At 34.4% G+C, this 16,445-nt stretch overlaps 1 long non-coding RNA gene across 1 annotated transcript in view; it reads left to right on the top strand.

Moving 5' to 3' along the window:
* LOC132421964 (uncharacterized) overlaps positions 1 to 16,445 on the top strand; it is a 208,045-nt gene that overhangs the window by 44,568 nt on the left and 147,032 nt on the right. The window lies entirely within an intron of this gene.

Raw genomic sequence — 16,445 nt, 5'->3', positions numbered from 1 at the left:
TTGATCAAGCAAAGAATCTTTGTCAAATTCTAGGCTTTTGGGTTTTTTTTGTGATTTGCTGACTTCTAGGAAAGCCACATCAGGATAATGGCACTTATTTTAAAAGTCTGCTTCGTAGATTTCTCCATATATAATTTGGCTATTTTTCTCTCCTCTGGGATATTTCACAGTAAGTTTGTTAATCTCCAGGGCGAGTTATAGATCTATTGCCTGAAAAGAAATGGAGCTTGGATTCAAATGAAGGTGATGTAGAACCATAAGACAGAGGTAGAACCATCTAAGGTCAACTTGCTATAATAAGGATTGTGGGAGGAGAAACACCAACCAAAGTCATTAGTTCAAGCCTTTGTTTAAAAGTTGCAACATAGTAGCAATACCCAAGAGAGTTTTCTGAGGGAAACAGTCAGCTTAAAGGTTTTACAGAATAGAAAATAGAAGATCAAACGTCAATTTTGTTCTGAGGATATTTCACTGTTCAATTTCTTGGAGTTAAGAGGAAGCTTTGGTTGTGTTAATCACAGAATCTCTCACATTATCAAACCGTGGTGCTTGAAATTGCAGAACTATTTATCAACATTATCATATTACTTGACTATTCAGTCTCTTGGCATAATTTATAAGCTTTTATAATAGAAAATTTTCTGAATCGATATATGTATACTATGTTTTCTTTATAATACTTACATTTTATCTTTTGAGAGACCAAAGCACTCTTTAGTCTCTGAGACTACTGAGGCATAAATCTGTAACTATACCTCTCTTCCACTGCTTTCATGATTTCTCACTGACACATCTAGAAATGTAGACCTCTACATTTTAAACAAATATGCTTGCCATTGATTTAGAATATGTCAGTGTGAGCTAATAATCTTTCATTTTATTATCTCTTTTCTAATTTTGCTGTTCTCTAGGTCTCCTAGGCTTCTACCACTTACATCATTATGTTTTTGATCCCTCCTCTCTTTTTCTATTCTGATTACATAATTCGGCATTTACACTGTTGTTTCTACTTTCAAATCTTCTACCCATTTGTTGAAGAATCCCACTGCAACCTCTCCTTTGCTCAAGCTTTCATGGCCTCTTTCCTGAACTAACACATTTTATCCCTAAGAGGTCTCCATCTGTATACTCACAAGCTGAAATTCAGCCCATACCCAGGTAAAATAATTAGAGTTTTAAAAATAGCGCTTCTGTTTCTTCTACCAGTTTATAAAACTTTAGATGCATTTTATTACGTTAATTTTAAACTTAAGGGGAATAACATTTACACTGAAACCTCATACAATCAGTGCATTGTTCTCTATTTAGAAAGTACACAGTTGAATGTATCAGGAATGAAATGATTGCATTTTTAAAGGATATAGGTATGTTTATACATACTCACCTCATTAATTCATTAAAATTTATAACAAAATAACAATGCCTTAGAGTTTTCAGAACTTTGGAAGAGAAGTGGAAAAGGCAGAGGTGGCACTTTTGGGTCAATTCCTAGTTAGAAAACAACCCCCCAAATGAAGCTTTTCTGTCTGAAGATAAAATACACATCTAACATGTGATAGTTTAATGGAGGGGGCACCAGAAGAAGTGTTTCCAGACTATATTGCATTGATAAAAATGAGTAACAGTACTTTTTTTTCTTAAATCAAAATAGTAGTGTTCTTAATGGATCTCTTTCCTAAAGGGAAAAAAGCTGCCAAACTATATACAGTTTTATCACTGGTCTGGGGCATTATAGTTTATTTCAGCCAAATTAAAATAACAATTACTGGAAGAAATGCTAATAGGAGCACCCTTTCGCTGGTGAGTCCCCACTACTCATCATATGATTAAAACCCCTCCACTTCAAATTTTTCTATTGCAATGACTACTTGTACTTCAAAAGAACTTGTACAGTAATTTGGAAGAGCATATTCTGTTTATTTCCTTCATTTTCAAATTGTGTTCTTCTTATTGTTTTATCGACTCTTTTCTACAGTATTATAGCCTGGGTTCTACCTTTCTTTCCCTACTCTTGTTGGAAATAGTTTGTAGGTGCCGTATGATTATTATTATATAAAAGCCAGCACCATGCTTGCTGACAGGGGGACTTTGAGTTCCATTTTTTTGAGATTGTTGAGATGTTTCCATAATGGATTTCCAGTGTAAGCTGCTTTATTGCTGACAGCAAAATGATCATTCCAAGCATCCTAACTTGCCATATGAAAAATCTCAATGATAATGCTGATTAACATATCTTTTGCATTTAAATTACTCTGTTTTTTTAAGAAGGGAAAATTATACATTTGGTGGGTTCTTTGCATAGTCAAATAAACATATATCAGGATGTACAATCTAGTAATTAGGTGCATTTATCTACTTGTGACACCACTGGAAAATACTCTGAATGAAGACTCTAGGGGCAAAATACTTCGACTTGGATTATCATTTCCAAACATGACGTTGCGTAGCAAAATGATTGCTTATGCCTAAACATAGGAAGTGTTCGCCTAAGTGCTTGGTTACTTAAGCTAGAGCAATGTATTTGAAATAAATCTTTATTTTTTAATAGTTCGTTCTTTATATTTTAGGGCTGTGTTTATCATATGTGTCATCATCATAATAGAGTCTATACTTTATTGGGAAAAGAAAAAGATACAGGGCTAGAGCATTTCTATTTTCCTAGAATGTAGGTATTTAGAGAGTATTTTAGTATTTAAAAGTACCTGTGTTGACCAATGTCCAACAATGCAAGATGTTTCAATGTGACATGTATTCCACAAACATAGAAATTAAGGTATTGAGGTTTTCAGTGAATACTTCACTTAGGATTAAGAATCATTTTTCTGTAGTTTTTTCATGAAATTTTTTGGAAATTCATGCATGATCATAATATCTGCTGCTTTTTTCCAAACTGTCCAAATATTACTATAAATATTTAGCAGTTCAGTGAATAGATTCATTTTATTATGTCTGTCAGCTTCATAGAGGTATGTGAAATAAAGGCCTGAACTAAACAGTAGGTCTCCCATGAGACAATACCACCCTCATTGTTCTAACCCCAGCAGACCCAAGTGTTCTAGATAATGTATAGGAACCTTGTTCTTTCTGACACCCTTATTTTCTGATCCACTTTTATGTAACAAATTTCTTTCCTTGATACCTCCTAACTTTAAATATAATAACATAATTGACTCCACTATGTTCTTTTCAGGCATATGTTTTAGCGAACTCCATTTTACTGAAGTGACAGGAAAGAAAAATTAATTTGTTCTTTAAAGAGGGGGGTAGATCAGAAGAAGAGCAGCTTTTGTTCTTGTGAGGATGGGAGTGGATGGGATGCCAGTCTGAGGACTCAGTTACTGTACATCAGAATGGTATGTCAGGATGTAGGGTGAGGGAATTAGATGCTTTAGGATAGAGGAAAGATTTCAGTAAGTGAGCGAGAAAGTTTGAAAAGAACAGTCAAAACAAAGAAATTTTATCAGGTGTAATACTCTTTTCCATTCATGTCTTCGTAAAACCATTAGTTGGGGAAATCTCATCAAAAATTACTCAACAGTGCTATTGGAGAATGTGATATTGTGATATAATAAAAAATACATAGTTTTTTTCAATCCCCGCTTCCTGGTACATGGCTCTCCAAATCCTTGCAGTTTCTTGAGTGATAGAGATGAGAAGAGCATCTTTTGTTACTCATAATAAGCCCCTTTCAACTATACCTGAGTTTATGATAAAGAGGTGACTCTTAGATGATGGGGGCTAGTTGCTAGAGGAACAAATCGTGATTAGAAGGTTGGGACTTTCAGCCCCAATTTCCACCCTTAGGGTGTAGCAAGGGGCTGAGGACTAAGTTAATCACCAGTGGCCAATGATTTAATCAAATCAACCATGACTAAGTAATAGAACCTCCATAAAAACTGTAAAAGAAAGTATTTGGAGAGTTTCCAGGTTGGTGAACACATGGAGGTCTTCGGAAGGCGTCACCATCCAGAGAAGGCATGGACGCTCTGTGCACACCCTGTATATCTTGCCTTATTTACCTCTTCATCTGACTGTTCATCAGTATTCTTTATTATATCCTTTATAATAAACTGGTAAATGTCAGCTTTTCCCTGAGTTATGTGAGCTATTATAGCAAGTTATTGAACCAGAGGAGAGGGTCGGGCAAACTCCCATTTTACAGCTGGCTGAAGTATGGGAGGCCTGGACTTGCGATGGGTATCTGAAATGAGGGACAGTCTTCTGGGACTAAGACCTTAATCTGTGCGCTCTCAGTTAACTCCAGGTAGCTAATGTCAGAATTGCTCGATGTGCAGGAAAAATCCTCACATGTGGTGTCCAAAGTATTATGAGTAGAGGAAACAGGAATTTTTCTTTTAGAGGAGAATTTGGAATTTGTTTTATAAGTTTTATTTATAAATGCATACAGATCTGTTGGCAGGAACTGTTTGAGAGCAGGGTAATAATTTTATTAATCTGCATTGTGGGGATGATTTCTACTCACTGCTTATAGCTGTGGTTCTCAATTTAGTTGAGGGGGTCAAAGTTTGAAATGCCTAGAAAACACTTTCAAAATTAACATTAGAGGACACCTTCAGTAAGATTCCATTCCAGTACAGTGGATAGGCCTGTGAATTTTCAAACTATTTCCCTGGCGATTCTTATATGGATTTGTTATTGGCAGAGAGAGACACACACACACACATGCACTTATCATGATGAACAAAAGGATGAAATATACTAACGATAATTGTTACATTTATTACAGCTGAACATAGGTTTCTTTTTGACGTTCAAGAAGCAATCAATATTTTAAATACATTAAATATATTTAATACAATACAATATTTTATAACATCTTTGATCATTGTTTTAAGGAATATATGTAATATTTTATATAGTCAATTTTTATGTCATTACCTTTGGTTAGAGCTAAGTACATAACATTTAGTATAATTCAGTGACCATGGCTCTAGGGGTGGGGAATGGAGGTAGGGTACAAAACAAGTGTTGCCTAAAGATTATTATATATTTAAGTGGTAGGTACAGTGTTTGTTATACAGCCTGAGAATTGCCAGCTAAAAAGTTATGTGGGTTACTTGCTTAAAATACAGATTCTTAGTCCTTATAGAATTAGTCCTATGGAATTAGAATTAAGTATGGGAATTTGAATTTTTCCAAGATCTAAGTTAAAATTATGCTCCATAAACTTTGATAGCTAACCTGCACCTGGAGAACTTCCAAAGAGTTTCAAACCATTATTCAGAAGCAAACAATTCAAAATATTACCTTTTATTATGAGCAGGAAATGTTGGCATTCAGTACCTTTGATTGAACTAGAGTAAACCTCTTACTTTGGCTTGTCGTCATTTGAAACTGTTCTACCTTGGCACAATACTCTGCATTAAAATAGAATTGTAATAACAGCAACAACAATAACAAAAAAGAAAGAAAAAGATAACCATTGCTGAGTACACATTGATTTATTCAACAGTTGTCTATTGAGTGACTAAAATGCACATAATGGATTCTTAACATTACAGTTGCATTATTGAAGGTGAAATGACTGGTATTCTACAGCACTTTCTTAATAGTAAAGCTTTATGGTAATTCATTCAATAAACACATGCAGAGTCCTTAATTTCCTTGATAGTTTAGGCTAAAATACTGTTGTGTTCATTGATTCTTCTGCAAAATCGCCTCAATAATCTTCTTCTCTGAGATAAGAGACTCAAGACACTCTTTGGATATTTGGGAATAATGGAATAAAAATATAATTTTAAAATTATTTGTTAATGTTAGTCCTAGTTGCCTATAAAAATATGTAAAGCGGTTTGTTGGGTACTTCACTTTCTATTAAATAAGAATTAAATCAGGACTTAGCAGAAGCTGATTTTAAACTCTAAATTTCCTTAGTAATTGCAATTTTGTAGACCTAGTCTCTTGCTATACAACTTTATGCTTTTATATTATATTTATGTTTATTATTAGAATAATATAGTTAGCATTTGAAAATTATCAAAAGACAAATGATTACATGACAACAATCTATAAAAATTATCACTTGGAATATGGTACAAATTTATGATATTATTTTAAAAATCTAACTTCATATCATATGTAATGATGCAGTACAGTACAATGCTTTGTAATTTATTAAACTTAGATTTTATATTATGATATAATTAATAAAACCTTTTGGGTACTTATTACAAACACTGCTATGAGTTAACCAAATTCAAGCTATATAAATTGGAAGTGTTTTCTCACTAATGCTTGTAATAAATTTTTTTTTAATTTTAAGTTTTTTTAAATTTTAACATCTTTATTGGAGTATAATTGCTTTATAATGGTGTTAGTTTCTGCTTTGTAACAAAGTGAATCAGCTATACGTATACATATATCCCCATATCTCCTCCCTCTTGGCGTCTCCCTCCCACCCTCGCTATCCCACCCCTCTAGGTGGTCACAAAGCACCAAGCTGATCTCCCTGTGCTATGCGGCTGCTTCCCACTAGCTATCTATTTTGGTAGTATATATAAGTCCATGATAAATTTATCTCAAAGTATTGAATATTTTATTTGACACTAAAATGTCATTGTATATGACTAAAGTAAAATGTGTTATCAAATAGAATGAACTCTTTAAAAGTAAAATAACTTTGAAAGCAAGTGAACACCTAAGAACCTTATTGGAAAGAAATCATTTGGAAGTAATAAATCATGGTTGTATAAACTCAAACTTGTAAGACCTAGGTGTAGATATCACAGAATACCTATGCATGATGTTTTATCTACTTACACCTAAATGAAATACTCAAGAATAAATTTAGTGAAAAAAATTAAAAGCAATTAGAAATTACCTGGAAATAGTGAAATAGAGTTTTAAGGGAAGTGATCATAAAAGCTTAGTCATATGACAGAATATCTTAACTGATTAGTTCAAACATTAAGATAAACTATTCAAAGTTAGAGTAGCCAATCTATTGAAAGACTGAGTTTTTCCACTTTTCAACCACTTATATTGCAGAATTTTAACAGTTTTGTGTTTCTTTGAAGAATTTGTCTACTGGTATCTGCATAATATGCAAGTTATGTGTGCTGAATTGTTGCCCTGAATTGTTAACTACCAGGGGACTGTTCAACATGCAGGCTTTCTAGAGGCTCCAACTTAACCATGGGGACAAAACCAGATATTAACAAAAAGTTATTGATCTGAAAGTTATGGTATAGTGTCCAAAATTCTTCACAATTTAACCTAGTAAAGATTAGTTGTGTTTGCCTACCCATCTTCCATATATTAACCTTCAGGTAAGAGCACTTCATTTTTCCTTTAAATAATGACTATCAGTCAACCTACCTGTGATCAAATAGCCTGACCATACCCTGGAATTCAAGAGGAAGTATTGGAATTAGGCTTCTTCAGTGAGAAGATACTCCCTTAGCTATTGTAATTAATTTATGGATGAGTAGATAATCTAAACCTGACTAATTAGAGCCTGTGGACTTAAATTGTTGATTTGACAAAACTGCTATAAGTAAAGCTTGAGAAACCTAAGGTTATAGGAAGAAAGTCTAGAATTTCTGCCTGCCATCTTCCCATCAAGACAACATACTTAATAAATGGAGAAATAAAGCAAAGCAAAACACAGCAAGACTGAGTTCTGAATTCATGACTTAAGTACCTAAATCCACCTATTCCAGAGGTTAGAGCTATCTCTGGACTGTTCAGTTATGTAAGCCAATAATTTCATACATAAAGGTGCATTTATCACTATTGGATTGGAAAATTTTCTTAGAAACTTAAAAATTTTGGTTGTCACACATTCATTATTCAGCATCAATAGTGTATATGGCTTAAGCCAGTTTGAATACTTCCTGGTAGTGTTTTTGTAGCCAAAAAATTCGATTAATTTCCCAAGCATCTGACCTATGCCTATTACTTTTATGCATCTGACCTATAATCAAATTGAAATAGACATAGTATTTGCAGAAAATACTATGTGGCTCGTCTCAACTGGGAGGTGCCATAAATAGACATACACACTGTCTTTCAAAGATTTAGTATGAAAAATATAAGTGCAATATCTCATTAACATTTGTATGTTGATTGCTCATTGAAATGACAGTATTTTGGATTTATTGAACTGAGTAACATTTATTATTAAAATTAATTTCAAGTATGTCTTTTTTTTTTTTTTACTGTGACTACTAGAAATTTTTAAATTACATTTGTGTCTTGCATTATATTTCTCTGGACAGAGCTTATCTAGAAACATCCTTTGAGTAGTTTACAAACTTTTTTCCTGTTCCCTTCTCCTATGTTCAAAATCCTAGGTCTTTGTGAGCTGCACTAGTAGGTTTATAGCACTACTTATATTATCTTTGGAGTACATTTGATCACCATTTCTAGATTCTCCTTGAGAACAGAGATGATCATATTGGTCAGTGTAACCCCAGCAACAGTAACAGAGTGACCTACACGGCCATTTTTGTTTGGTTGGTTTTTAGTTTATTTGATGGTGAAGGGTTTCGCCTTTTGATAACTGGAGGTAGGGGGGTCTTAAACTTGAAGGCTTACAGATACCATTTAACTATAGCAAATGGGTAAGAGGCAGGATAGATTAGACAAAAGGACAATATAGAATCTCTAGTAAACTGGAGAGCAAACGATCCATCTGAAAGGAATAGTAGATACTTAGCCAACTTTCACCATGCAGGTGTTCCAGTATAATAATGCCAGATTTTCAAGTTTTTCAAGAGAAACTAAAAACCCACATCACTACTTCTTAATACTCCTTAAATATTAGCATTATAATCCAAACCTTTTAAAAATATTTGCCAGCAGAAGTACCTCTGTGGTCTGGATCTGGCGCACGGGCCACCCAAATGGGCCCTGGGGTTTTCCTTTCCAGAATTTCCCTTCTTTCTTTTAGAATTTTGTTACCTGTTTCAGATAAGGATTAATGTAAGGTAAAGTTACATATTAACCCCACATATTAGTAACAGACTGAAAAGAAAACCACAGGAATTCAAAGTTTCTGACTATCCTTCATGTTACAGGGTCTGCCACTCTCTATAATTAGGAGATGGCATTAATCATTAATTAGAAAAGAAACCCTAAGTGAACAGTGTGAGATATCCGTGGGAGATATCTCTCAACAAGAGTGAAAGATAGGGGAGTACAAAACAGATGTAGTGCACATCTCTGTCAGTCTGATTTAAGTAGCTAATATTCTATCTATGTAAAAACCAAATAAAACACATTTTTTCCTTCTGTGTATAGCCATATTTTCCCTTTCATCCTTTTCTTTTAAATCTTTGGTGATATTTTCTGTTTGAATGAGGTAGTCTGACCTATAGTACTCATAGGAGTGAAATATCTTCTCTACCTGCAACATCAAACACTGAAACAAAAGAGCAGTTGTACTGAGTTCATTGAGATTCACTGACAAGTGTTGCTCGCCTGCCGAGCAGGTGAAAGTTTCCTGCCGGCTTCTCATTTAGGAAAAACCTCTTGGCTTATGCCTCAAGAACTGTACAAGCCTCTAAGGGGTGGTAGTGAGAACTAGATACAGACTTTTTTTTTTTTTTTTTTTGCCTATAGAGATAGTTAAGTTATACAATGGAATAAGGATCAGAGAATTAATGAGGAAAGAAAAAGAGAGATGTGATGGACTTAGCAGTCTGGGTCTTTTTCTAACAAGCTGTCCTCAAGTTTTTTTCCCATCTGCCGTGGAGTTTGAAATACCACCTTGCTGGAGAAGTGCATAAAACAGAGTATGTTGCCACTTGTCTCATCCTTACAAGCCAGCTCCATTTTACCTTACATTTGAGGAGAAGTATTTGCACCTATTCCTATAAAATCATTTATTTGTATCAGATATTGTCATCAGATCTTGAGAAAGCCCCATATCAGATGTAAGCAATCAGGGATTGTCTGGATGTATTCAGGGAAAAGATAGCTGATTTTGGTGGAATTCATTCATTTAAAAGGTTGGAAAGAAAACACAAGCAAATTCTATTGACCTAAATAGATTAATTTTCTTATTTTAATGTGACAAAGAATGTGACCATACCCATACTTTCACTATTATTAAAAATAGCTAAATTTACTTGGTGCCGGACACAGGTGTAAGGGCTTACCGTAAATGAGCTCATCTACTCTTCCTAGCTTGAGGAAGGCACTGTTATTGTCCCTATTTTACAGAGGCTGAAAATGGTTAAATAATATGTCAATTGATCTCACTACCACCCAGCTAGTAATTGGTGGTCTAGGATTTGAATTAAATCTGCTCGGACTCCATAATTAACTCCATTAAATAACAACAGTAATAGCAGCAACCACTTGTAGTGCATTTACTATGATCCAGGATCTTTTCTAAGCACTTTATGTATATTAACTGTTTAATCACAACAATGCTTTGAGGTAGGTATTATTATTATCCTCATTTTACAGAGTGGGAAACTGAGTCACAGAAACATAATGTAACTTGCCCAGTTACCGCCAATAGTTTATTAATATAGATACAGCACACAAAGTAAAGCAAGCCTTTCTGCAACTAAAATCGTTAAATTTATAAGCTAAATAATAGTTCCTAGATGGTATTTCCAACAAATATTTGCTAGGGAAAATGATTTTCTTCCTTTCACTCCAGCAATACAATTTGTGTATTATAAATATTTCTTGCTTTGCAAACTTGAAACCTGGTAATAATTACTTTGGTTAAACTTGTTCCTTTGCTTTTAATGTAAGATACTCTCTTTGTCAAGGTCCAACACAATTTAAAGACAAGTTACCTTTCTTATTGTTAAGTTCTAAAGATTCTCTTTTGCCAAATCGTCTTTTTTTTTTTTTTTGTCCTTCCGTTGTTGTTGGTTACTGTTCTGGCCTTAAATTCCATCTGCTACTGTAGCTGTACGTATTGAGTTTCTCTTACAAACAATAATAATAAATTATGGATTATTATATATACACATATATATGATTAAATAATTACTAACAAATTTCAGAAATGTTTTTGTTGTTCAAATTAAAATTGATGATTAAAAAGAAAGTTCACACTCCCTAGAAGGCAGCAGGATAAGGAATAAATGATCCAAAGAATAGCAACAAAAATGGAAACTATGGATCTCATGGTATCTAATAGTTTGAAGTACATAGATTCCTTTTCATGAAAGTAAATAAGTCAGCTGAAGGATTGAACTGGAGTGAGTAATATAGTACAGCAATGGAATTGTGTCCTTCTTTCCCCCCACTTAAAATAATGATAGCTTCTTCTGGAACCTGCTTAAGTAAGTGACACTCATAGAGATGAATTGCTATGCTGTAACATATGGTGCTCTGGTATTGCGGTTGTATTGTTGAGATTATTACTAGCAGCAAGATTTTATAGTTATTGCCCTGTCAAAAAGCTCTTGTTTTAATCACTTTCATCAACACCGACTTCAGGTTGTACCTCATTTTCTATCCACAAGCCAGACCAGTGTGTCATCCAAAGAGAAACTCATTTGTTTGGGCCCATTTTTTCATTAAGATATATATTTCAGAGGGACGAGTGAAAGATGATTTTACGGGGAGGGGGAAAATACTCCCCTAGGGAGTAGAATTTAAGGACTGCAATTATTGATCTGAGGAGGCATAATACTAGTTAGGTGGTGAAGAATCCCATAAGTCTGCCTTGGAAATGAGGGAGGACTGAGGATGCAGGTGTTCCCTCTTGTTCCTGAGAGCAATTAGAGATCCAAATTATTTCCACTGTTACCTAATAAGGCAACAAGTGCCACCTGATGAAGTTAATTCCCAGCACTATTAATGTAAACATTGCTCAGCTTCTTCAGTTCGCTGGCATTTTGTATATTTCACAGCTTCAGAGAAGAGAGAGGAAAGATGCAAGCCATCAGTAACTTTAAAAATCGCAAGTGAAGGAGAAAATGGAAGTGAGTTAGGGATCCTTTGTCATTTGACCTTTAGTTGTTTTACTATAGTTAAAAAACTAAAGTAAAATCAAGTAACCCTTTATATGAACCAGATCCCACCCTCATGTCACCCCCAAGGTTTTCAAAGCTAACTTTTTCTAGTATCGATTGTCAGTTTTACAAGGTAGAATACACCCTAATATTTTCATTTTGTTTTGTTTAGAGGGATACTAGACTATTTCCTCAAATCCTTTTCTGCCTCCAGTTTGAAATATAAATCTGGTTGAGAAGCTTTGATGGTGAAAAGTGTAGCTGTAGGGCTCTTTTCCCCTTTGTTTGTTACAATTGACCTCTTTCCCAGCACATTAGATTCAGCCTCAAACTTAAATTGCAAGGTGTTGTGAATAACGTGTACGTCACTTCAGGCTTTGCTGGTAGAGCTGTTCTTTCCTGGTGTCTCAGCACATAGCACCTCCTAAAAAGCCAAGAGAGACACATTTCTCATTTGCGGAGCACAGCAAGTCAGCCCCTTCCATATGCTCAAGATTTGTGGCTCGTGTCACAGGCAGCCCATTCTCATCTTTCAAGTCCTAACAGTTCAAGAGCCTCAAATCCCTTTGAACCCAGATTAAATGGATTCTGGAAAACATGCTACTGTGTATGTGGGCTTAATGTTCTCCTGAAGTACAGTGCACCCTGAGCCCTCTTAGACTACCCTTGGCCTATGTATCTCGATAGCTCAATACCAATCTTTGGTCTATTTATCATCTAAACATGGTGTGTGTGGATGGCTATGTATATATGCATATTTATATATAATTCAGTATGCATATTTGTATCATTTTACTCTCTTGGCAACACATTTCAAGACCTGGCTTTCTCAGCCAAAATGAGTTTCACAATTTAAGTATAATGCTACATCTCTTTCTTGCCAAGTACAGGGGACACATTGAGATGTTTTCTCCCCACTGAGCTCAATCTGCAAGTATTATAGGACATTCCCACTGCAGTGTGATCCTAAAGGAAGAAATACCTAATCTATCGAATCATTCTTGATGGGGTATCAGGAGACATGAGGTCCACTTAATGTCCTTTCCATCAGTATCAGTATTTTAGGAAATATCCCAAATATTCTAGCTTACATTGATGCTGTATGTTCTTTCACATAAAGAGTAAACCTTTTAGATGAACATTTTAAGCTCTGCCCAGTTTGATGATAACTTAAATTGACTCTTGTTTAAAGTCATTTTTTCATCATTGTTAAATGTGCTTATTAAAAGCATCTTCTAGCCTTGGGGTGCAGTGAACAAATCTGTTCTGGATGTTATTGTTTCTATAGAACCAGCATCCCATCTTCACTTAAGAGCCCATCTTGCTTCCATCTTCCCACTACTTTGGGAAACTTTCCTTTATCTGTGTTTCTTGGCCATCATAATAGGGAAGATGATCCTTCATTATTATTGCTTTTGAAAATGTTCCTGGCATTCTTTATACACTTATTCTTCCATGTAAAATTTAGAATACTTTTTGTAAGTTGTATTCCCCCATAGTCCACCAAAAATGAGATTTTGACTGACACTAATTTCTATTGTTTAAACAACTGAGGGAGAATTGAAATATTCCCATCTTGAATAGTTCCATATTTACCGTGGCAAGGCTCTCCGTTAATCCAAGTCCTATTTTTTTCAAGTTTTATAGTTTCCTCTTTTGCAGACCACTTATTTAGATTATTTCTGTGACTCTTTAAATTTTGTTGCTCTTGTGAACAAGATATTTTTCTTACACATTTTTTAACTGGATGTTATATCTAAGAAAGCTATTAACACGTATATCTTCTAACATTAAATTATGTTGTCAATTCTAAAAGATTTGGTTCATTTGTTTTATGGTTAGGTACAATCACATCATCTGTGTATGGATAATAGTAAAACAAAAAATGATTTGACTCATTTTTTAATATATTTCTCTTATTTTCTCAATAATTATCATTTGTCAAGATGCCTCTCAGACCTTCCTAGTATGAACACATGCTATGCATTCTGTAAGACCCAGGTCAAACACTTTCTCTAGAATGAAGAACACTCCACTAACCTCAACAATAAGTAATATCCTCCTTCTAGAAATCTCCATACTATATTATCTCTCTTAGAGTTTATAGCACTTTTCTTCTCTGTATTGTGCTTTTATATTTAACTTCTCATTTGTATTGGAAGACAGTTCATGTCTTTGCTTTTAATACATTCCCTAAAAATTTGCATAATATATATACGTTTCACTTGGTATATAGAGTTTTCTTTTCAACAAAATGAAGATAACAGTACTTACCTATAAAGTTGTGTTAATAATATTATTATGACATAAATTAATAAAATGAAATAATAAAAATAAAATAAAATATAAAATAATAAAATATTATGACATAAATAAATTAATAAAATAAATAATTATGATTTTCCTTTATAAAATTATGTGACTGTTTCTTCTACATTTAAAACTAATAGTTCCCACCAGTTTGTCTTTTGTGGAAGAGATCTTTGACACTGAGGAGTCATTCCAGAACCATTTAGGGTTACACAGGCACTGTACACTTTTCCAGCTTGTTACCTTTTTCATAAGGACAAGCTGTCTATTTTACTAAACAACTAAAATTGTGCCCTTGAGTTCCCTCAAAATGTTTGACTGGGTGCTATGCACAAGTAGTGATTTATCTACTTCAAGTTTATCTATTCATCTACTGGGTTTTCTTAGCATGATTAGATCTAGTACCTCTAAGTTGCCCAATTCAAAGGTATTTTTGGCTTTCACTTGCGTCTTTACAGGGTAGACTAAGGCAACTAAATTATTTGGTTTTCCACTATAGCCTTTTTATCCCTTAGTGCACCTTTTATTTAAGGGTCACTGAATGGCGGCGCTGCTTCTCTAGATAACTTACATAAAAACATTGTGTTGGTAACTTTGAAATACCTGCAGAATTACTATTAGTTAACCTTATTGGTCATTTTTCATTTCTAATATGCAGTCACTTACTATACAATATGTATTTCTTTATTCACCTCGCTTTGACCACCCTTCCCCTAAAGTATTATATTTATCACCTGACATAATCATTTGGTAGCTTTTTGAAATTTTCAAGTCCTTGGTGACCAGTGTCGTATGGTCCCCTTGCCAAGGGTTTCAAGAAGTTTTTCAAATACTCTTTAGGTCTCCTATTTTTCTCTACTTTTGTTTTTTGTAAATTGTATTCTTCTTCTAACTAATGCTATTATGTAGTCAAAGTCTTTTCCATTCTCACATTCCTAGAATTACCAGTGACTTAATTACTTGTCTCATTTTGGGAGGAAAGGGTCTCTTATAATGTTTTGCTTTCTGCCTCTCTCATCAGGGTCATGAGTATAGCTGGTGGGTTATGTCCTGTACTGGGTCACCCAGATGAAGGGGCAAATACATCTGAAATCCAATCTGTTTCCTGCTTGCTAAGATGACCTGGACTGTGTCCACTCAGAGTCAAGGGTACCTTTTGCTAATTTACAGAAAGTCATTGTATATGCTAAATGTGATCTTGCCCCTCATCTGGAGACATTTTTAACCAAAAGATAAAAGAATGAAAGGAAGAAAAATGGATGAAAGTAAGAAAGGAAAAAAAAAGGACGGAAGGAAGGAAGGAAGGAAATGAGAAAGGAAAAGAGATAAATGACTACTCTTTTGAATATTACCTTTTCAAAGGGATTATTTGGGGGGGTGGTTAATAAGTATAATTTGTTGTATTTTCTTTGTGAGCTCTATTACAGTAGAAATGATAATTAAAGAGCTGGGAATATTCCCATAAGTAGATATTTGGGTTATGTGTGTCTCTGCAACTTTGAAACTTTTTTTAGTCACATGTATTGGATTAATTTTTTTTTTTCTTTATGACTTCTCTTTAGGGATCTGATTGTGAAGCAATGTGATTAATTTAAAAATACTGTTTAAAATACATTTTGTTAAATATTTCAATTTTAAGGAAAATTGATTGTCTAATTAAGTACCCTATAATATTTAAAATATCTGCTGAGGCATATGCATAGATACATTTGATATTTTTACAGAAGCCTGCATCATTTAAATAGCTTAATATAGATATATTGATGGCAATAAAACCGTGAGAGTTGATTTCATCATTTGTTCATTAGTAACCATTTTCATATACATCAAAACACTATTAGGGGCTTCCCTGGTGGCGCAGTGGTTGAGAGTCCGCCTGCTGATGCAGGGGACATGGGTTTGTGCCCTGGTCCGGGAAGATCCCACATGCCGCGGAGCGGCTGGGCCCGTGAGCCATGGCCGCTGAGCCTGTGCGTCCGAGGCCTGTGCTCTGCAATGGGAGAGGCCACAACAGTGAGACGCCTGCGTACCGCAAAAAGAAAAAACACTATTAAATCATTGATGAGGTTTTTCATTATAGTGACTGATGATAAAGATTTAATAGCTTAATGTGAATATATATCAATGGATGTACTTGGTTCAATTTATTTTTATCAGTGAATGTTACTGACATATAGCACATACAGA

Source organism: Delphinus delphis, chromosome 3, assembly GCF_949987515.2.
Source record: "Delphinus delphis chromosome 3, mDelDel1.2, whole genome shotgun sequence".
Classification (NCBI taxonomy): Eukaryota; Metazoa; Chordata; class Mammalia; order Artiodactyla; family Delphinidae; genus Delphinus; species Delphinus delphis.
This window is presented reverse-complemented; position numbering and strand designations above follow the sequence as displayed.